The 23,765-nt window shown below is 48.3% G+C and overlaps 1 long non-coding RNA gene across 1 annotated transcript; it reads left to right on the top strand.

Moving 5' to 3' along the window:
- The first annotated feature begins 16,551 nt into the window (after positions 1 to 16,551).
- Positions 16,552 to 21,643, top strand: LOC115290455. The gene is made up of 2 exons (XR_003908106.1): positions 16,552 to 16,892; positions 20,809 to 21,643. It is a non-coding gene; the product is annotated as an uncharacterized LOC115290455 (long non-coding RNA).
- The last annotated feature ends 2,122 nt before the right edge of the window (positions 21,644 to 23,765 follow it).

Below are 23,765 nucleotides of genomic sequence, written 5' to 3'. Positions count from 1 at the left end.
CAGGGACAGAGAACACTCTTAGAACCCTGTCCGGGCTCTTACAGGAGAAGGGGAATGTGCAGGTCAGTTGAGGTCAGTAAATCATTCAACGAACGCCCTCATCCCACTCAAATAAGTCATTTATTGTTGAAAGGATGTATTTTAAAACACTTCTACCTGTAGCTAATTATTAATGAGTGGTTAATTTGCCCTGGACACTGCTAACCGGTCACCGGATGCTCCTGTGGCCCAACCTGGTGGATCCATCAGGGCAGAGCTGGGGGCACAAGGTGTGGGGGGAGGAAGGGTGCTCAGGGCCAAGGACACCCAAGAGCAGGGACTGGAGGGGGGACAGACAAGAAGCACAAAGATTTCACAGTAAGGCACACCCCACCAGGGGCGCCTAGGTGGCTCAGTCGGTTCAGCAGCCCAGTCTAGGGTTTGGTTCAGGTCAAGATCTCTCAGTTTCATGGATTCAAATCCCACATCAGGCTCTGTGCTGATAGCATGAAGCCTGCTTGGAATTCTCTCTCTCCCCCGCCCTCCCTCCCTCCATCTCTCTCTGTCCCTGTGCCACTTCCACTATCTGTCTCTCAAATAAACTTTAAAAACAGTATTTTAAAAAGACCCACCCTACATTATGTGAGCCCCCTTCCACTCAAAGCAGAAGTTCGTAAGCTGAGCACTGCTGACACCCCGGGCTGGGCGCTGCGGTCTGGGGGCTGTCCATGTACCACAGGATGGTGAGCAGCGTCCCGGGACTTACCCTCACAATGCCGGTAGCACCCCCCACCCCAGGCTGTGACAACCAAAAACATCTCCAGACACTGCCTGGGTGGCCAAATCCCCTGGGCCAGAACCACTGTCTTATGCTTTTTATGTTTCTAGAAAAGCCATACAATTTTCCTTCAAATGTTGGCCCCAGAGAGTAGCCACAGGCCACTGGTGGTCGCCCTTCGGCCCCCAAAACAAAGATTAATGGCATAAACCCATTTCATCCTCACGGGTCCAAATCCCCTCCAGAAGCTCATAGCCGGTGAGGGGTTTATACTGAAGAAGGATGGCAGGACACGGCAGGGGTGGTCATGAGCTATGCAGAGGGTCAGCTTCTTGGCTTTCGGCAGGTCTCCACAGAGATCAGAGCTCAAGAACCCATTACCAGTGACCAATCTTCAGTACAGCAGAGATTCCCAACATGGGAGCCCTAGACCAGCGGCTCGGCATCCCCTAACTTGTTGGAAATGCAGACCTTCGGGCCACACCCCAGAACTATGAGTCAGAGACTCTAGAGTGAGGCCCAACTCTGTATCTTACCAACTTTTCCAGGTGACACAGAGGCTCAAGTTTAAGAATGTGTCATACAGGGGCGCCTAGGTGCTGAGTCAGTTAAGTGTCTGACTCTTGATTTCAGCTCAGGTCATGATCTCATGGGACACGGGTTTGAGCCCTGAGTACTGACCTTGTGGAGCCTGCTTGAGATTCTCTCTCTCTCTCTCTCTCTCTCTCTCTCTCTCTCTCTCTCTCTCTCTGTTCCCCTCCCCCACTCACACATGCACATGGTCTCTCTCTCTCTCAAACATAATAATAAATAATAAAAATAATAATGACATATTTTTTATTTAAAAAAAAGGGCCGTACAGAGTGCTCTGGCATGACCACTGGCAGGCTCGTCTGGTCCTGACATCAACAGTCCGAACCGGCCTAACCGTAGCTAAATAGTAAAATCCCAGTCTTGGCCTGGAGCATTTTAAAACCAAGACCAACAGATACCGAAGCCCCGCCCAATAACTGAACCAGAGTAAGCCAAGTTAGAAGCCAACTGGTGGCCTTCTCAAAAGGCCGCCCAAGCCCTGCCAATTCTGGACATTGGTCAGGTCTAGGACCACCTGCACAATAAGGGGTGGAGAGCATATGCACCCGGCAGGCCTCAAAGGGGCGCAGGGAGGGCTACCAGACAGGGACAAAGCTTGAGTCAAGTTCAGAAGAATCATTTGGAGCCCACTGAGGAGACCAGGGAAAAGAAGAATTCTCCAGAAAAACAAAACCAGACATGCAAAGACATACTGCCTAGGGAAGTGGCTCAAAATCACATGGGATTTGGCGTGATGACGGGGTAACTAACCAAAGGTCTTATCTTCCAAATATAAGAATCTGAACATTATCTTTTATCCTATAAAGCAGAAATAGTACAAGTTTTTTTTTTAAGTGTGTTTATTTTGAGAGAGAAAGAGAGCAAATGAGCATGTGAGCGAGTGGGAGAGAGAGGGAGAGAGAGAATCTGAAGCAGGTTCTGCCACTCAGTGCAGAGCCCGACGTGGGGCTTGAACTCAAATAACGTGAGATCATGACCTGATATGAAACTAAGAGTCAGACACTTACCCAACTGAGCCCCTCCAGGGGCCCAATACAGTTTTTAAGCCACTTTGTAGATGATGGACTTTGGAAGGCAAGAAAACCAATCAGGAATTGGATTTGAAAGGAACATCAAGACAGTACAATGAGCCATATTCCTGTGTGCAAGAAAACTAGACCCAGGTCCCTCTCCCAGCCTCATTCCCCTCTACCTTACCTCCCACGGCTCCTCCTAACTCTGGGACTGCTACTCCCTCATAAAGATAAGCCACGTGATCAGAAATCAGAGTTTAAACTCAATATCCTATAACTAATTTACTCTATCAAAACAAGAGGAAAACACTGCAACTCAAGCCATCCCTCAGAAAAACTTTTTGATACCCCTATTAATATAAATGGAAGCATCTCTGTATCAAATCATCCTTAATTCCTTAAAATTACCATAGCAGTAATATATTCTGAAAGTAATAGATTTTAAAATTCTACAATATATTTACTAAATATTTTTTTTAAACTACGTCTGTGAGCAACTGTGCTTTCCAGCAAAATACGCCTAATTTATTCCCATCAGAGTATGATATTAGAAAGGGGTCGTTCATCGCATACTGGTCAACAGCTATCAAAGGTGAGAGGTGGTGAGGAGCACAGATAGAGGAAAATAATAAGATTTATATGGTTTTACAAAATTAAAAAATCCAACACAAAGGTACTAAGGGTAAGTTGCAAGACGCATAATACATAAACAAAAATCTACTGCAATGCTATATTCTAATGATGCTGTTGAAGGAGGTGACTTCTGTTGATAAATTACCGAAGATAATCGCTTCAAAGAACAAGTGGTCAGAAAGTTTTTAGAAATTAGTAATTAACTTTAAATTTTTTTAATGTTTATTTTTGAGAGAGACAGACAGACAGACAGACAGAACGTGAGCAGGGGAGGGGCAGAGAAAGAGGGAGACACAGAATCCAAACAGGCTCCAGGCTCTGAGCTGTCAGCACAGAGCCCGACGCAGGGCTTGAACCCATGAACGGTGAGATCATGACACTCAACCGACTAAGCCAGCCAGACACCCCCAAGAAATTAGTGATTAACTTTAAATGGAGAAACCTGGTGGGCACCATCTTCACCAGATGAGAGAAGTTACCGCCACCAGTAATCTGAGTGAGCTGCGTGCAAAGACCGCTGAGCGTCTGCTTCACCAGACATGCCCAAATTGAAGGGCATCCTACGGAGTAGTGAGCTACATAGTCTTTAAAAGTATCAATGACCTGAGAGACTGTGGAACTGATCCACACTGAAAGACACTGAACAAAGATGAGAACTAAATAGAGCACATTACCCGGGGCCTAAATCGGGTAATATAAACAAACTGGTTGTGCAGGCTGAGAATCAGACGGTAATAATGTATCAAGGTTAATTTCTGAATTTTGATGGGAATACCATGCTTATGCAAGAAAGCGTCCTTGTTTGCAGGGAATGCAGGCTGAAACGTTCAGAGTAATGGAGCATCATGTGTACAAACAATCTACTTTCAAACAGTTCAGATAAAAAGGAAGAATACAAAAGAATGGCAAACATGGTCGAATCTAACGCTCAGAAATCCGGGAGGAGGGGACAGGAGTTCTGTGTACCACTCTTGCAATTCTTCTGTCAGGTTGAAATTATTTCAAAATAAAAGGTTAAGGGGCGCCCAGGTGGCGCAGTCAGTTAAGCATCTGACTTTGGCTCAGGTCATGATCTCACAGGTCATGATCTCACAGTTCATGGGTGTGAGCCCCACATCTGGTTCTGTGCTGACAACTCGGCACCTGGAGCCTGCTTCGGATTCTGCATGTGTCTCTCTCTGCCCCTCCCCTGCTCTCTCTCACTTTCTCTCAAAGATAAATAAAAACATTAAAAAATAATAAAAAATGAGCCAAAGATCTGAATAGACATCTTTCTATTGAAGACATACAGATGGCCAATAGATGGGTACATGACAAGATGGTCAATGTTATTCATCATCAGGGAAATACAAATCAAACCATGAGGCACTGCCTCACACCTGTTAGCATGGCCATTCTCACCAACAAAAAAAGAAAGAAGTAACAGGTGTTGGAGAGAACATGGAGGAAAAGGAACCCTCATACACCCTTGGTAGGGACATAAACTGGAATAGCCACTATAGAAAAAGGATCCTCAAGAAAAATTAAAGACGGAAGCACCCCATGGTCCAGCAACCCCACTTTGGGGTATGCATCTGAAGGAAATGAAATCCTTACCTCAGAGAGGTATCTGGACTCCCATGTTCACCACAGTATCCACATCAGATGTGGTGTGTGTGTGTATATATCAACATGGTGTGTATACACACACACAAGAAATACGATTTAAGCTTTCTGAAAAAGGAAATCCTGTTATTTGTGACAACACAGATGAACATGGAAGGCATTCTGCTATGTGCAGTAAGTCGGAGAGACTTGCATGTGGAATCCAAAACAAAGTCAATGTCCTCAAAACAGACAGAAATATGGCTGCCAGAGGCAAGAGGGGGAATAAAGAGACTAGTGACAGGTACATACTTGCAGCTATGAAATGAGTGAGGGTGGGAACCGTAACGGGCAACACGGTGACTGTGATTGACAACACCGTCCTGGTCATGGCCATTTCCTAGGAGAGCACTCAGATGCTCTCGCCAAAAAAATTTTAAAAGGCGGGAGGAATAAATATGAGGCGATGGACGTGATAATTAACTAGATGGTAGGGGCTCCTCTCACAATGTACGCATACGTTAAATCATCATACTCTACTCTAAATACCTTATAATTTTGTCAAAGACGCCTCAAAGCTGGGTGAAAAACGACTTTGGCTGCCACCTGTCCCCAATTCCTGGTGTCTTGTTTCCTCCAAATCCCAGGACAAGAGTCCAGGCCCTGATGGTTTATGCTGATTGATGGTGGCCCCAAAGGAGTATATGCTAACAGGTGACTCAGGATAGGGACTGGCGAGGCGCCAAAGACCAACACGTGACCAGAGGGCTGAGTGATGGGACACCGGCCCAGTCTGTGGGAGGAGGCTGGAGACAGGCAACAGCACCATCAGTGAGTCTCCTGAGAACACCTACATGACAGGGCCACAACAGCAACTCGGACACCAAAGCGTGGGGGAACCTTCCCGGTCCGCGGTACTCTGAATATTGTCACACAGATGTGCCAGAAGGGGGACACGTCCTGACTCCAGAGGGATATGACAAGAAAGCGTCAAGTCCGGGACTGTCCTCTGAGACCTCACCTTCCCTTTGGTTCCACTTTGTATCCGTTTGCTATAATAGACCTGGAATTGTACATACAGCACGTTCCCGAGCTGCATGTTGTAGCGAATTACTGAACCTAAGTGGGTTGGGGGAAGCCCAGACTTTGTAGCCAGTTGGGTTAGAAATGAAGGCGGCCTGGGGACCCTGCGAACTTGCAGCTGATGAGAGGTGTCTGAAAATTGGGCAGTCTGCTGAGGGCTGCGCCCTTCACCTGTGAGGTCTGGGTGAACGCCAGGTAGCGGGGACCAGCTGTCCGTGCACGGGACGCTGTGGCCAGAGCTCAAGACCAGGAGCTCCCATCTCAGGACACCGCCTCCTCAGCTCCTCCTGGCCTCAAGGTCAGGTCCCCACTCTGCATCTTCCCCCATGGCCACCTCGTCCTCACCTCAGTTAATACAAAACCATATAGTCCCAGACCTGGTGCCCACCAGCCCATCACTATCACTGTGAACCCTTCTGCCAGAAGCAGAAGACCAGGAATACGTTACAAGCTCCCTCCCCTAGCCTTGTGATCACATGCTCCAATTCTAGGAGGCAGTTGCCACATTTAACCTACAATGAAATCATCAGAGAAGCTCCTTAAAAATAAACTCAGACCCCACTCATTGGGGTTCTGTTTCCAAAGATCGGAGGCAGAAACTGAGGATCTGCATTTTATTCTTTTTTTCAAGTGTGAGAGCAAGTTTGCATGCATGAGCAGGGGGAGGGGCAGAGAGAGAAGAGGTGGGGGCAGAATCCCAAGCAGGCCCCCTGCTGTCAGTGCAGAGCCCGAGGGCTCCAAGCAGGGCAGGGCTCCAAGCAGGGCTCGATGCAGGGCTCGATCTCACAAACCATGAGATCATGACCTGAGCTGAAACCAAGAGTCGCGGGTGCCCAGACAATCTGCATTTTAAACAAGCTCTCCGCATGGGTCTGGGCTGGAGGTGCATGGAGATTTCATCATGCTTCCATCAAGAGAGTCACGTGAAGGTGGGGGAAGTCTTCAATCCCAGGCCGTTAGAGAACACACCTTAGAAAATCTGGTGCAGCCCATGAGCCCCAGAGGGAAAACCTGGCCTAAGACCTCAAACATCGAGGCCAGTTAAATGATTGAACTAGGACCAAAATCCTAGGCTTCTGCGTACCTGGCCTGAGGACGCCTGGAAAGGAAAGGCAGATCTCTGAGGGAAGAGCAGAAACCAGGGATTTCAGACATTGCCCGACGGACCAGCCACTGAATGAGGACACCAGCCCCTGGCGTTCTTGTCGGCCCATGGCACGCGCCCCAGTGGCTCAAAATACAAGCAGGAGAAGGTTCCAGACAGCTAGGCGAAGTGACAGCAGCAACATGCATGAGGAGGGACGGAAGCAAGGAGGGAAGGTGAGCGCCTGGGCTTTGCCACCCCGCCATGAAGAAGGTAGGATTTGAGTCAGGGGCACCGATGAGGAGAAAAGTTGGCCCCTACCTCACTGGTGAAAGGGCCACCGCAGATGAACAGCCAACATGTGCAGAAAACCCAACAGTAATCACACTGGGAAACTTGCAGCCTTCCCGAGAATCACGGGTCAGATCCAATTTTTATATATATGTTCTAACATATATATGTTTTTATTTTCATTCCAAATTTGGCTGGGCTATGAGTTCAGAGACATTTACAAGGTTGTAATATCGCAAACTGATCCCGTTTTGTTTTTTTAAACAATATTGTGATTAAACCTACAAAGCCAGCGTATCCTTTGCCTCCAGGTATCCTCTTTTTAACTTTTAGAAGTTTACTCCACAAAACTAACCTTTCAATCTTAGGAAAGAAGGCCAGGACTTTCTCTCCCCAATGCCTAGGCTAATGCCTGGGGCAGAGAAGGTGTCAAATATATATTTTCATGAAGAATGATTATATGGGTCAGAATTAAAGAATCCAAAGAATTTGGGCAGTTGGGTGGCTTGGTCAGCTGAGCATCTGACTTTCGGTTTCCACTCAGATCATGATCTCTCGGTTTCTGAGATCGAGCCCCACGCAGGGCTCTGCACTAACAGCACTGAGCCTGCTTGGAATTTTTTTCTCTCTCTCCCTCTACCCCTACCTCCTCAAAACAGTATTTTTTTTTAATAAGACAAAGTAGGGATAGTTGGCTGACTTAGTAGAGTATGCAACTCTTGATCTAGGGGTTGTGAGTTCGATCCCCACGTTGGGTGTAGATATTACTTAAAATCTTTTTAAAAATTACTACAAAAGAAATATATACCTATGAAGACTTAAAAGAAATACCATGGAGAGTTTCAAGGCAACTTTTAATTCTTTTTGAGTGACGGAAAGGGCTTGTGACTGGGACAGAATATGGGGACAGGTGGGAAAGAAAAGCTGGCAAAATCCTATTCTGCAACTTGGGTGGTAGTTACAAGGATGGTAAACCTTATAATAGTTCTCTGAGCTACGCCTTTATTTCATATAATATTCTGTGCCTGTTTTATGACATGAAGGTTAAGAAACTGTGATGTTAAATGAGAGGTACAATGGATGACCTAACAATGTATGTTCTGTATAATCATATTGACCATTTCCTAGAAATACGTGTGAAAATCACGTAACAAACGTATACAGTGACCTATTAAGAAAAGTAGGTTTTGCTACCTTCCCTTTAACAAAAAAGAAACAAAAAGAATAAAAAAACCCAGCAATACTATGTATAGGAGGCTGCTACAGCAGCTAACAGAAAAGCACACACAAGACGGCCTGAACAAACAGAAGTTCGCTTTCTCCCAGCTGTGGAGGCTAGAAGTCCAAGATCAAGGTGTTGCAGCGTTCACGTCCCCTGAGGCCGCTCTCGCTGGCTGGTGCGTGGCCTCCTCTGTGTCCTCACCCGGCCTCCTCTGTGCACAGGCACCATCTACGTGTGCCCCAACTTTCTCTTCTTCTAAGGACACCAGTCAGACCGGATTGGGGCCCACCCTACTGTCTGCATTGTAACCACCCCTCTAAAGGCCCTGTCTCTAAATACCATCCCCTTCTGAGGTGCTAGGCATTGGGGTTCCACTATGAGTTCACACAATCCAGCCCATGACACAACTGTTCACTCATCGGACCTACCCAAAAAAAAAAAAAAAAGGACACAAACCTCCAGGTGAGAAAGAACAGAGCTGGGGCCAAGACTGGCCATGAGCTGAAAACTGCAGACCCTCATAGACGGGTCTCAGGGGTACGAGATACTGTTCCCCCTGCTGTTGGATATGCTGGTCATTCTCCATCATAAAAGGAGGGAGAGAGGGAGACGGGAGGAAAATCCCCATCTGTGTAGCTCTTAGATGTTGGTTATTTTCTCAGTCAAAGTGAGTCATCCAACTATTAAACAGATGTCATTTGTAGTTAGGAACAGAATTAGTATTTTTTTTCTCTAATCAGTAGTAAATATACTTTTTAAATAATTTAACTAATCTAGTGATCTAACAAAAAGCACTAGAGGGGCACCTGGGTGGTTTAGTGGGATAGGCGTCCAACTCCGGTTTTAGCTCGGGTCATCATCTCGCAGTTCAGGGGTTTGAGCCCCAGGTCAGGCTCTGCACTGACTGTGAGAGGTTTTCTCCCTCTCTCTCTCTGCCCCTCCCCAGCTAGCACATGCTGGCGCACTCTCTGACTCAGAAAATAAGTAAAATAAAAACATTAAAAAACAAAGAGAAAAGAAAAAGCACTAGAGGGGCACCCGGGTGGCTTGGTGGGTTAGGTGTCCAACTCCCGACTTTGGCTCAGGTCACGATCACAGGGTCATGAGATTGAGCCCCGAGTCAGGCTCCATGCTAACCATGGAGCCTGCTTAAGATTCTCTCTGTCTCCTTCTGCCCCTCTCCTCCATGCTCTCAAATAAATTTAAGGAATGGAAAAGAAAGGGGTGGGGAGCACCAGAGGGGTGCCTGGGTGGCTCAGTAGATTAAGTGTCCGACTCTTGATCTTAGTGGCTCATGTCATGATCCCACAGTTAGAGAGTCTGAGCCCCACACAGGGCTCTGCACGGACAACACAGAGCCTGCTTGGCATTCTCTCTTCCTCTCTCTGCCCTGACCTGACTCATGTGCTCTCTCTCAAAATAAATAAACTTTAAAAAAAGGTTTACCTATAAACCTTTAAAAAACAAAAGGAAAGAAAGAAAAAGCACTAGAAAAGGAGCAGTGGAAGCAAAGATGGGCATGTGCCGACCACTGACCCATAGCCACCGTGGAGCTCACCTCATCCACTCCTTGGCCCATTTGTGAGTCTGACCCTCGCTCTCCCCGAATTCCCTGCTCAGGGTCTGACTCCATTTCCTAGCCTCCTCTTACAGTCAGGTGAAACCATGTGACATTGGAGAGGAGGGGATGCATGCCCCTCACACGCAGGGCTCAGGCCTTAAAACTGTGTGCTCCACACTCCCCCTCTTCCCTCCCACCCACCCAAACCTGGAGGAGGTAGCAACCCAGCTACAACCCACAGGAGCCTGGCCTAGGTGTCCATGTGGGTGCATCTCCCAGGATCTGTTAAGATGCAAATTCTGATTCACAAAGCCTGGGGCTGGCCTGACACTCTGCATTTCCCCCAAGTGCCCGGGGGCGGCAATGGGACTGGTCTGCGGACTTGGACTTGCACTTGCCGGAGGGAGGGTTACTAGACAGAGCCGCCCACAGGAGGGGTTCTCCTTTCTGAGGGGGCAGAGATGGTGTCAAATCATGACCAGTGGCAGATACAGCAGAAGAGTCCCAACCAGAAATAGCCAGCTGGCCTGCCTCTCCTGACCGGTAACAAAGTTTGGCTCAGACTTATGATTAACTCCAGTCTTAAAGCACAGCTCGCAAATGAATGCCCAGACAGCTGCAGACAGATTACACGAGGGTGTGCAATGTGATCCGCACTGGCTGGCTTCTATCAACAGTATCTGCCCCGAGTCAGAGGACGGGTCTGTCTGCAGTGAGACGGGCAGAGGCGGTCACTGCCGCTGCACGGAAGCCACAGCAGCTGGCCTAGGAGGAGAACACGAAGGTCACACATGGGCCCTGGGTTCACAGGCCCTCCACCAGCCAGGCTGTTCTTGCACAGAAGGAAGCCCACATGGAGGCTGCTTACTCCCCGAGGCCACAGCGATGATCAACAAATGGTTTGTCTATAAAACCTTGGCAAATATTTGTATCACCTTAGCCCCTGGAATACCACTGTTTGCCCTGACTTTGCAGGAAGATGAAGACTTGGCAGTAACCCCCAGGGATACTCTGAGATGCTCTGGATTGCAGCGGGACCATCTTGGAGTAAAGTTCAAGCTTAGTTAACTTTGGGGCGCCTGGGGGGCCCAGTCGGTTAAGCATCCAACTTTCCATTCTGGCTCAGCTCATGATCTCAGGCATGAGATCGAGCCCCACATCAGGCTCTGTGCTGAACCTGCTTGGGATTCTCTCTCTGACCCTCCCTTCCTCTTGCGTGCTCTCTTCCCTCCCGCTCAAAATAAATATTTAATAAAAACTGTAGGTTCCTTTTCTATTTTTTTAAATGTTTGCTTGTTCATTTGGTTTTTTTCCATCCTTTTCTTTCTACTGGACAAACCGCAGGCCTGCACACGCACAGCTTCGCACGGACCTGCAGGCTGCAAACAGGACTCCGTCCCCACTCCGTCACCATCGGCCAAAAGCCTGGAAAACATGCCCCACCGCCCAGCAGCTCCCATCCACCCACGAGTTCCAAGCAAGCTCTGCCTACTAAGAAAAAGCCATTTGAAGCTGACCTGGGGAGAAATCTGAACTACTGACTGCACTGAAAGAGCACAGGATGGCTAACGTCAAGGACACATCTGAGGGAGCTTCCTGGGGGAGCAGGGGGAGGGGGATGTTCTTAGGGTCCAGCACGGGAGGGGGGCGCACATCAGGTGTTTGTGGTGAAATCCCCTTACAAGGTTTTCCATGTTCATGGGCCTTAGACCAACCTTTCACGGGCAGGGCCTGGCCTGGCCCAGCCTCTCTCAAAATTGCCAGAAATTCCATTAGCTCATATTTAGGAGCTCAAAGAGCAGTCCACTCGACTCCGAGTTGACAAGAAGCCCCACCAGGGGCCATAGGTTGCTTCTACCTCTCTTGCTTCCTCCAAAGCGCCTGGTGTAACAAACAGCACGTTCTAGAAAAACCTACACACCTTCTACTCAACCCAGAAATAACACACATACGCCCCCAGAAATAACACAGACACCCACTAAGGACCTCACTGATTTTCTGTTTTCAAAAAAAAAAGGAAGAGCTGATATTTAGCCAAAAAATTTCAGGAAGAAGTATCTATTGCCATCTGTTTTCTCTAATCAAAAATCATTTATTCGGAACAAGTCCCCTTATTTGGAAATCTAAAAAGCTTCCCAACCTTTTTTTCTCAAGTCTCCAAACAGCACGTGGTGTTATGATTTTGAGACACTTTATTTTCCTGGTGACTTTTTCAGCTTTGACGGATCTAGGAGCTAATTTCAAGGGCAGCGCTGCAGACTCAGGTGTGAAGTCCTGAATCGCACCCCTCGTTACTGCTTCCTTTCATGCCTGGTACCTGGGGTCATGACTCTTCAGGCCCACCTATGGACAAAGTCACGCCTTCAATTCCCCCGAGAAGCAGATCAATGAAAATACACAAAGTTAAAATCAAGGCCACACGTCCACGGAGGTGGTATTTGGTGCATGTTTTTCTGTTCCACCGGGTAAATGGGGGACCTAAGACTTGGTTTAGCACCACAGACCCTCTTGCTCTGTCCTTGCCTCTTCCAGCTGATTCCAGGGTTTTATTCACACATCTGCTTCGGCTATTATTTCTGCTCCAGCTCCCTTCTCCTCCATCCTGGCCATCAGATTTCTCTCTAGATCATCACACAGCAAAGCGATTAATTTTTATTATGTAAGGCCCAGCTGAACACTGACAGAGCCGTCAGCCCAATGCCTGGGCTGCTGTACAATCCAAAATTATTTTTTGGCCGACGGTATGAGGTGTGGAGGGAAATGGCAGGTGGTTACAAAGCCAAGATTTTACTTCAAGTAAACACAGTAACATCTAACACAGTAGAGCCTAGTTTTTCCTTTAAGTTGTATCATGTCCCCAACCTAGATTCCCAGGAGAAAAGGCAAAGGGTTAATAAGCAGGGATATGATTTCACGCTTCTGGAAAATACCCACAAGGTAATAACAGACTGCTTAAAGTCGGCAGACAAAACATATAAGGCTCTCACAGCCCCGAGGCAGAAGGGAAGGTGTGATCAAAAACCCCCCAGTGCTCCAGCTGGCTGTGAACTTGAACCCGATCTTCCAGACCAAGTCTGTCCTTCTTCCAGACTATCCCCCTCCATCTCTCTTCTAGGCAACTAAGTTGTTTAGAGCTCTCGGCAGTGATTGCAGACCAGAAAATGGAATGTGTCGGCCACTTCAGACAAGCAAAAACAATTGTACCAGAAAAAAGAAGACCAGCGTGTACAGTATTTCATACACAATATGGAGAACAGCTGTCCAAAAACGATAACACACCAACTCAAACAACCTCTCCGCCTGTTATTCAGAGTTACGGGGGGGGGGGAGAAGCTAATTATAAATTATGTGCTTTTCTATTAGGCAATACTATGTCAATGGGACTGATTTTAAGAAAATTCCAGCTAAACTAGTTCATTCTTTGACACATTAGGTCAACTACAAACAGCAACCTTGAGCCTGAATAGCTGTGTATTCAGAAGAACAAAAACATCCTTTGAAAAGCCTCCGTACGTACGTGGTCTGTTAAGGGCTTACTCGGTAGGAAGCAGAGGAGGGAAAACTCCATAGGGAATCTCAGGACATGCTAAAACAGCTTTCCTAGTAATCTTAGGATCTCCTCCCATTCGCTTTGAAAACCGTCTGCTATAACCACAAAAACTCAGTGATGGAAAAAAAAAAAGCAACTGAAAACAACACAAACAGGTTTAGTCAGCAAGCGATGGGACTACCATACAGATATACTTCACACACAGTCTGTCACACCTGGCTCCCAACTCTCCTCTGTGCCCCCAAGGCTAACCCCAGCCATCACAATGCCATTCCCAGGCAACTCTGATTCCCTCCAGCAAGCCTCACCCCTCCATGAAGGTCGCCTGCACGTCATCAGGAGGAAGGAGACTCCAAGCGAAGACAGAGCAGCCCTCCCACATATGCCCCGCAGGAGTGGAGAGCAGTGAGGACCCGACTGTGAAACCCAAGAGCAGAGATGCACCTCCTCCTTCTTCCTCCAAAGAGGGCCAGCGCCCTCCAACACTCTCAAAGCACAGCATGTGCGCAACACCTTTATTAATTTAACAAAAAGAAAGGGGGAGGCCTTCGTGGCCCAAAAGGGTAAGTGTCCGACTTTGGTTCAGGTCATGATCTCACAGTTTGAGTTCAAGCCCCATGTCAGGCTCTGTGCTGACAGCTGGGAGCCCGGAGCCTGCCTCAAATTCTGTCTCCCTCTCTCTCTACCCCTCCCTTGCTTGAACTCTGTCTCTATGTCTCTCTGTCTCTCTCTCTCTCAAAAAATAAACATGAGGGGCACTTGGATGGCGGTTCAGTTGGTTGAGCATCTGACTTTGGCTCAGGTCATGGTCTCACAATTTGTGGGTTTAAGCCCCGCATTGATCAGGCTTTGTGCTGACAGCTTTGGATTCTGTCTCCCTTTCTCTCTGCCCCTCCCTTACTCACATTCAGTGTCTGTCTGTCTGTCTCTCTCTCTCAAAAATGAATAAATGTTACAAAAAAACATTAAAAGGGGCACCTGGGTGGCTTAGTGGGTTAAGCATCTGACCTTGGCTCAGGTCATGATCTCACAGTTGGTGGGTTCAAGTCCCATGTCGGGCCCTGTGCTGAGAGCTGGGAGCCTGGAGCCTGCTTTGGATTCTGTGTCTCCCTCTCTCTCTGCCCCTCCCCATCTTGTGCTTGCTCGCTCGCTCTCTCTCTCTTTCAAAAGTGAATAAACATTAAAAAACATTTTTTAAACATTAAAAAAGAAAAACATTGAAATTTAAAAAAAAAAAAAAAGATGCAACCCACAACTCATTTTTTTTAAACCAGGGATCTCAACAACAGGACTGTAAGAAATAGAAATTTTAACATTCACTAACCCCCTGCCTACCATGGGACAGGCACTTCTCTAGATCCTAGGTCCCAGATAACATCTTTTATGGAGCTCCCATTCAGGATGGAAATCAGGGGACAACCAAACTAAGGCAGGTTCAGAACAATGACAATGACCAGACAGAAAACAAAGTGAAGAGATGCGGGTGGCTGAGGACGGGGCGGGTAGTCTGGCTGGGGAGATGAGGCTGGGCTCTGGGAGGCAGCCAGGCGTGGACCGGGACCCGAAGGACAGAGCGGGGTCCGTGTGTTCCAAGCAAAGAGAACAGCAAGTCTCCAGGACCACATGCTCGCCCTGTAACCTTCACAGCCGTCGTTCTTAGGTACAAGCACAGGTCACAGGTCCGAGGGTACCCACTCAGGCGGGGGTGATCGTTGGTTTTCATTAGCGATTACTCCTGGTACAAGTTGAGTGAATATTGGCATCACCCTTGACCACATTTGCTGCCCAAGTTCCATGGCGGGATGAGGGGCATATCTTATGGAACACGACCTTAAGCTCAGTTAAAGCAGTATCATTTATCATCTGACCTAAGACCCTCTGAAGAGTAAAAGGAGGTCCTGTTAATAATTACAGTGTGATAAAGGATGTAAACCAGGACTGAACTGGGCAGACCAAGAGTTAGAACCACATGACACAGGCAAAAAGAAAAATTAACAACAGAGACTGGCAACAGCTCTGACCTTGGGCAATCAAAAACTTATTAACGGCCTGATTTCCTACCACACCAAGGTAGGATTTCTTTTTCTTTTGTGGGCAGCGGGGTAGGAGAAAAACTGCCACACCAAACCACTTTCTCCGATGACTGCCTATTAGGAGACCCGGATAGGAAGAACACAAACCCTTTTCTCTACACTCTAACCCAAGGCTAATAAAATCCATCAGGGGCCAGGGGCCACGTCCAGAGTCAGGACTGGGCCTGAACATCAACCTGGAATTGCTAAGCCCAGGGAAGGAAGTCATCATCTGTAATGAACCATGCTTCTGGAGGTGCTCTTCTTTTAGAGACTTAAGGACAGAAAAGAGAATTTCTGCACAAAGTAAAACTCAGTGTAGTCTTACAGGCACCATGGTCCCCAGAAGCCTTTCCTGCACCGCCCCAGCGCCTTGTGCCAACACGTGCCTGAACCTAACTCTCCCTCTTCGGCCTTCCAAGGACCTCTGCATGATCCTTCGACACCGACGCTGGCCACACAGCCCCATCCGCACCATTCACTAAATCTCGTTGCTCTGGGCACAAAATTTAACGTCTGCCCCTCAGTTTCCTTGGCTGGAGACAGATGTCACCATGTTGCGGTAGCTCTGCAGGAACTCCCATAGTAAGATGGGAACCTGTCCATCAAAGTCCTGGAGTGATCAGAAGGGCTGTGCCCACCATGAAGGGGGGACGTCAGAGACGGAAGGGAACTGAGAAAAGACAGACGGGAGCAGGACCTTCAACCTGGATCTTCAAAACTCCCCACACCCCACTGCCAGTGGATTTCTGTGGGAACCAGTAAATGGGACTGGCCTAGGAGTAGGGGTATGTGCAGAGGGGCAGAGACGGTTCCAGAGAACACAGTTAAGTGGGAACACGGGGCAGGAGGAGGAAGTGAGCACGGAACGGGCAGGAAGTGTGGCACGGCACCTCCGGCCACCAGCAGCCCCCCAGGAGCCACGGGAGGAGGAGAAGCTGCCTGGCTTCCAGCCTGGTGACCAGGGTCCTGGAAGAACACGCTGGCCTCCCTTGTCTCTATGTACCCCACGTGGCCTGGCACAGGTTCACCACCGGCTCAACGGGAATTGCTTGCCATTCGCTGGGAATCTGTGCCTTGAGGGGGAGGAAACCGCATAGTGGCTTTGACCCAGCCCTTCCGTCTGCGTGCCCCAGGGCCAGCTCATTCCAGCCAGCTGCGGGCCACCTCAAGGGTTCCACTCAGAGTATAATCAAATCGTGATCGACCGAGGCCATCGGCACCGCCTCTCTGCAACCTCTGCACAGCCTCTGTGCTGCTGCCCCCGGGGCGATCGTAGGATCCAGAAGCTGCCAGCAAGCAAGCAAGCCCTCCTCAAAAGCGCTGCTCGGTGGGACTCCTTCCTGCTGCACCTCATCCTTCCTGGAGGCGGTGCGACAGCCCGCGCCTCCCCCTGCCAGGAAAGGGATCCGTCCCCGCCAGAAGCGGGGAGATGAGGCGGCCTCAAGGTATTTCCCTTCAGGACTTCCATTTACTTTCGGAGTGGCTCCTAGCAGAGAGGGGAAGGGAGGGAGGGAGAGGATCCTAACTGGGCTGGCTCAGGGAGGGGCTGATTTTCTCCTCGAGCCGTCAGTTTCAAGGAAAACCACAGAATACATGACATTCAGAAGGGGGCCTGGGCAGGAGGATTCCGGGTTTGCCAGAGAACAGAGCCAGCCCTTATCCACTATCAGTAACAGACACATGAAGGATTTGCGTGGGGTGTGCCCAGAAGCAGAACAATCTGGTTAAATGTGCGTGTAGACGGAAGAGAGTACGCTCAGGGCACGGAGTCTGGGTTACCCTGATGCCCAAAAGAACACAACGCACACAGGGCAGCCCCGGGGGCAGCGGAGCACAAACCTGGTGACAACAACAGTGAGCAATCCGATTCCAGGAGCAGGAATTATCCTCTGAACAGCCACCTCCCTGTCCCTGGGCAGGACTCCTTCTCCTCCTCAGGAAAGTGCTCTGAAGAGTTTAAGGAGATGGCCATCCCCAAGTCTGAACAGTTTTGGGGATTTTTACCTGAATTTGAATCGATATTTAGGAGTCGGCAGGTCTACAAGCAGGGCAGCTAGAAGGTTAGGGCCGCGGGGTCAGGATCCTTAGAGACTCCGCGTGACAAAGCACAACGACCACGATACAGAACTGCTCTGGTTTCCCTAGTGTAGCGGTCATCACGTTCGCCTCACAGAACTGCTCTGATCCACGACAACCAGTGGCACTGACTTCAACCAAGTCCTCCGTGGGGCATGTGGGCTGCCTCGCTCGCTTGGGCTCCCCAACAAAGTACCACAGCCAGGGTGCCTTAAACAGCAAAAATTTAGCGAGTGCCTGGGTGGCTCAGTCGGTTAAGCGTCCAACTTCGGTTCAGGTCATGATCTCAAGGTTCGGGAATCTGAGCCCTGCGTCGGGCTCTGTGCTGACAGCTTGGAGCCTGCCTGAGCCTGCTTGGGATTCTGTGTCTCCCTCTCTCTCTGCCCCTCCCCTGCTTACGCTGTCTCTCTATCTGTCTCTCAAAAATATATAAGCATTTAAAAAGATTTTTTTTAAAACAACAACAACAACGACAATTTAGTTTCTTCCAGCTCTGCAGGGTTGGAGTCTTGAGATCAACATGTCCGCACCATTAATAGAAAGAAGGTGGGTGCCAGGAGCTAGAACTTGAGCAGTGTCCACCACTGCTCTGCTGCGAAGCGGCTTTCCTGAGACTTCTGGTGGATGTAGTTACACCACCTTATAATTTTCCTTCTTTCTTAATTTTTTATTTTTGAGAGAGAGCATGCACACATGAGCAGAGGAGGGACAGAGAGAGGGGGAGACACAGAATCCAAAGCAGGCTGCAGGCTCTGAGCTGTCAGCACACAGCCCAACGCAGGGCTCGAACTCACAAGCCTTGACATCATGAACTGAACCAAAGTCAGAGGCTTAATGGACTGAGCCATCCCTCAGCTTATAATTTTCAAAGTGCTTCCACAGATAGTTGCCCAGTTCTGGGTATAAATTATATTCTCCTTTGTGGCTTTTTCTTTTTTTTTTTTAAATAGACCTTAATTTCTACGAAGCATTTACTAACAAACAGGTCACATTACACACTACCACAACTCCTCCCTGCTCACTTGCCCTTCTGGACTGCAAGTGGGGAAGAAAAATAAGTGTAGAGAATCCTATTCGTTTATTACACTTAAAACATAACTTCTAGAACACACCGAGATTAAATCTAATTTTCCCAATTTGTAGAAGCCTGAAATAATTAGGTGGCTTGCCGAAGATCACACAACTAGTGAGTGCACGATCACGGACTCGCACCCGGATCCTGTGGCTCTAGTCTGATGCTCTCTCCTGGGAAACTGAATAAAGGAAAACTCACTTAAAATGGAGGGGGTGGGGTGGCGCCTGGGGGGCTCAGTCTGTTAAGCCTCTGACTCTCAGTTTCAGCTCAGGTCATGATCTCACAGTTTAGAAGTTTGAACCCAGCATCAGGCTCGGCGCTGATGGTATGGAGCCTGCTTCAGAGTCCGTCTCTCTCCCCCTCTCCCTCTATCTCTCTCCCCGCCTCCACCTACTCCTGCTGTCTCTTCCTCTCTCTCAAAATAAACTTTAAAAATTAATTAAAAATAAAAATACATTTATCTGTTTTACAGGTGAACAGTGTTTAATGAACACCCAGAATTCTCATAAATGCCACATTTGGTTCCGTGACACTGAGAAGGCCTAGCCTAAGCTTTAAGGCCATCAATAAATCTCCCTTCTACTACTTAAAATAGGACAGACACCTTTCTTACATTTAAGACAGACAGAAATGCACCCAGTCCACTTGATGAAGAATGGTTTCAATGGGAGACTTTAAAAGAGGTAGTCAGGGGTGCCTGGGTGGCTCAGTCGGTTAAGCCTCTGGCTTCGGCTCAGGTCAGATCTCACGTTCGTGGGTTCGAGCCCCGCGTCAGGCTCTGTGCTGACAGCTAGCTCAGAGCCTGGAGCCTGCTTCTGGTTCTGTGTCTCCCTCTCTCTCTGACCCTCCCCCTCTCATACTCTGTCTCTCTCTGTATCAAAAATAAGTAAAACATTAAAAAAAAAAATTTTTTTTAAAAAGAGGTAGTCAACTGAGCTTAGCATACAATCTCAGTCACATCCTGACCAACAGAATACACCAATAAACATCTGCAGATAAAAGTCATTCATTAGGTGGGGAGTTTTAAAAAAAATTTTAATTTTGAAAGAGACAGTGAGCTGGGGAGGGGCAGAGAAAGAGAAGGAGACACAGAATCCAAAGCAGGTTCCAGGCTCCAAGCTGTCAGCACAGAACCCAACAAGGGGCTCGAACTCACGAGCTGTGAGATCATGACCAGAGCCGAAGTCGGACACTCAACCACTGAGCCACCCAGACGCCTAGGTGGGTAGTTTTATATTCACAGGCTTTTAATTGACAAGTGTGAGATACCCACTCAATTACCCTCCTAAACTCAACCAATCCAGGTGTCCCTGTCTGACCAGGAGGGAAAATAAACACAGCAACACGGAGGCAGAGGCTGGGGCTCTGGCAGTCGTCAGAGCTGACTCAATTCCAAGCTCCCCGATGTCCTATCTGGGCAAAAGGAGGACACCGCCAGCTCCAACGAGGCATCAGGAACTGAGTATGTCTAAGACACCCGTGGACCAAGCCCCCTTCCTCCCCAATCACTTGCCGAGCCCGCACGGGGATGCACACATACCCTACCGTACAAGTCTTCTCCTGCTCTGAGAAGAACCTGCAGCGATGCATCTCATGCTCTGGGGATGAGGCAGTTCCAACCCTTAGGCAGAAATATGGAAATATGCACAGAACGGTGTTCGATCTTTGGGAAGCTGTTAGTCAGTCAGTGGTCCTTGGTCTTCAGTGTCCATCAGAAACTCACAGGGACTATTTTTGAAATACTGATGCCTGGGTTCCACCCCCAGAGATGATTCAAGTTTGCCTACAGAAGACCCAGGTAATTCGATCTTTGTGAGAGATGAGATACAACCATGTATTACTAGTAAGAACTTACGACACAAGAGAACTAGCAAGCTTAGTAATACACATCAACAATCTTTTGAAGGAGGCATCTGCCAAGTATAGTTAGGCAAGACCTCACAAGAGCCAGTTTGCGTTAAGAGGAAATCACGTGTGGGGCATCTGGGTGGCTCGGTGGGTTGAGCGTCTGACTCTGATTCGGTCTGAATTCATGATCCCAGGGTTGTGGGATTGAGTCCCGCATCATGCTCCATGCTGAGCGTGGGGCCTGGTTAAGATTCTTTGTTCCTCTACCTGCTTACACTCTTTCTAAAAACATTTTTTATTAAAATAATTTTTTTTATACAACAGGAAATCATGCCAACCTAGCCTCAATTCTTTTTTTGTAGGATTTCAGAATGACTACCCAATAGATATGATACCTCTGGACTCCCATAACACAGGTAACACGACCTCTCCTGACAACTGTGGCTAAGTTAATCTACTACCTGGTGGGTCAGCACAACCCAGAGGACTGTTCCAAGACCCAGCCTTCCTGGCATCCAGGAAGGAATGTTTCCAAACATCCAAGAAGTTTTCAAGGAACTTTCGACTGATAACAATGAGATGCTGAACTCTGACTCCAACAAAATGAACTTAATTAAACAGAAATACAACAGGGGTTTGTGTGTGGATGAGTCCCATGGACTGTGGCATCAGCTGACCACGTGTCCAATATATCCCAGTTGCATACATGGCTCATGATACCGAAATTCCATCTCCAGCCCAGACTTCTTCCTTTGAGCCCGACTCATGACCAACTGCCTACTCAACATCTCTACTTAAGTATGCAGCAGGCATCTCCAACTTTTAACATGGTCAAAACCAAACTCTTGATCTTCTCCAACTCAGTCCTCCTCCAGGCTTCAGCAGCTCATTTAATGGTGGCTCCATCCTTCCAGGTGCTCAGGCTGAACCCAGAGGCAACCTTGCCTGTCTCTTCCTCTCAGGTTCCACAGCCCAACATCCAAGATATACAGCTCTACCTTCGAAAGAGCTCTTTCCCGACTCCAACTGCATAACACTGCCATCCCACCGTCCTCCTGGTCAAAGCCACTTTCACCTCTTGCCTGAAACAGCATGGACTCTGCTGCTGGTCTCCCTCCTTCTGTCCCTGGCACTCTCTGGTCTATTTTCCGCATAGCCGCCAGAGGAATCTTAATAAATCCTGAGCAGACCGTGTCACATCTCTTCTCAAAACCCTCCAGGAGTCCCCACTTCACTCCAAGCCAAAGACCTCCAATGGCCAACAGAGTCCTCCAGACCTCCCCTCTTGCACTGGCCACTCCCCGCAGAAGGTGCAGGGCTTTGTGAAGCTGCCGCCTGCCACCCTGGCTAAAATCGCACCTCCCTCTCCCATACACACACTCCTGACCCTTTCCCTGCATCAGTTTTCCTCTCCTTAGCACCTGTAACATCCTATGCTTTACTTCTCTTGTTTCTCATTTGTTCTCTCGCTAGAATTCAAGTCAAGTGAAGGCAGGGACTGTTACCTATTTTGCTCACTGTTACATTCCAAAAGTCTAGACCAGGGATGAGCAAACATTTTCTGTAAAGAACTAGATCATAAATATTTTGGTCTTTGCAGGTCATACAGTCTCTGTTGCAACTACTCAACTCCACTGTTGTAGGCCACAGATAACATACAAATGATTGAGCATAGACTCAGTCCAATAAAACCTTATTGACAAAAACAGACAGGAGGCTGGATTTGACCTACAGGTTACAGTTTGCCAACCCCTGGGTCTAGAACATTACTGACAGCGTAATAAGCACTCAAAAATAGTTGTTAAGTTGTCAAAGTAGTTAAAATACTACCTCTGGCCAGAGCAAACCTAGAATAGTAGGTCTAGCTCTAGATGCCACATTAATATAAAAACATTGATAAAACCAAAGCACATTCAGTTCAACCAGATGGGAGAAGGTCTGAAAACCCAGCCATGTAAAGGCAATCTAAAAACTGTAGACAATTCTCTGAAAGATTCAACGAGTCCATGACCGTGGTTTCTGGATACCAGAAGGTCATCAAACGGAGGCAGGAGGCAAGAGTCGATGTGCTGTGTTCTCTCTCTCTCTCTCTCTCTCTCTCTCTCTCTCTCTCTCTCTCTCTCACACACACACACACACACACACACACAAAGGAGATATAGATGGTTAGAAACTGCCCAAAAGAAAACTGGCTCATACAGCCTTCCTCTGGCATTCCAGTATGAAGGCGTAAGAGACGCTGCCGGCTGCCCAATGTCTGGAAGGGATTCCTGCATTGAGTGTAGGCTAAGAACTCTCCCATCCAACCCTCTAACTCCCTGACGTGGAAGTAGGGCAGAGAGGAGCTAGCCTGGGGAAGGAGGAGACAGAAACTAGCCCCATGAGGAGGCCAGCAGAGAAGTGGCCACAGGACCAGGAAATGGAATGAGAAAGTAAGTCATCAGAAGGGCTGTGTGTGTTCATGGAACACAGGACTGAGGAGAAGAGGTGAGCACGGTGGTCTTGAATGACTGTATCAAACACGACAGGTGGCAGGGAGGGGGAGGGTAACAGAGGGCATCCACAACACTCAGAGATGTTCTCAGAACACACCTCCCCTTTTCCACCAAGCTGTGTCCTACACACGCCCAGCCCCCCCAGAAAGGACTCCCCACCTTCCTCATGTAACCCCTACCATCAGAGCGCACCACAGTCCTATGTCTACAACAGCGCATGCCCAATGTGCCAGCAGACTGCTGGACGCGAGGATGACACCTTCCAGCCCACCTTATGGTCACAGGCGACCAGGCGGCTGACACCTGGCGGACAAAATGTGAGTGTAAATGACACAGGTCACTTCCACGCCAGGAACACAAAAACCAGCCACGTCCAACTTCTTCCCAGCTGAACAGAGGGGACTCCATGCAGAGCACCCAAGGACCAAGCCACAAGACAGAGAAGGTCCAGCTACTGAATATGGGTACAGTGTGGTTCCCCACCCCCCACCAACCCAAAACGGACCACAAACAGGAGACTTAGTGTGTTTTGTTTTGTTAACTAAATTATTAAGATTTGGGGCTTGTTTTGTTCCGTAGCTAGCACTATTTACAGAATCAGACGGACAAGGCTGTTTGGGCTCTTTGAGAACAGGAATGTTATTTTCAAGGATTTGAATGCAGCAACAGAAAAGGCACTCAAATGTTGGCTAAGTGAATTACCAACACCACAAGGGGCTGATCAGTAACCCCGGCGTCCCACTGTGCTCTCAAATGGCTTTTAAGGGCTAAGAGCTCAAAAAAGTGGCTCCCAAACCTTAAGCATCTGAGTCACCCAGCATCCT

The sequence above is a fragment of the Suricata suricatta genome, chromosome 4, assembly GCF_006229205.1.
Source record: "Suricata suricatta isolate VVHF042 chromosome 4, meerkat_22Aug2017_6uvM2_HiC, whole genome shotgun sequence".
Taxonomy (NCBI): domain Eukaryota; kingdom Metazoa; phylum Chordata; class Mammalia; order Carnivora; family Herpestidae; genus Suricata; species Suricata suricatta.
This window is presented reverse-complemented; position numbering and strand designations above follow the sequence as displayed.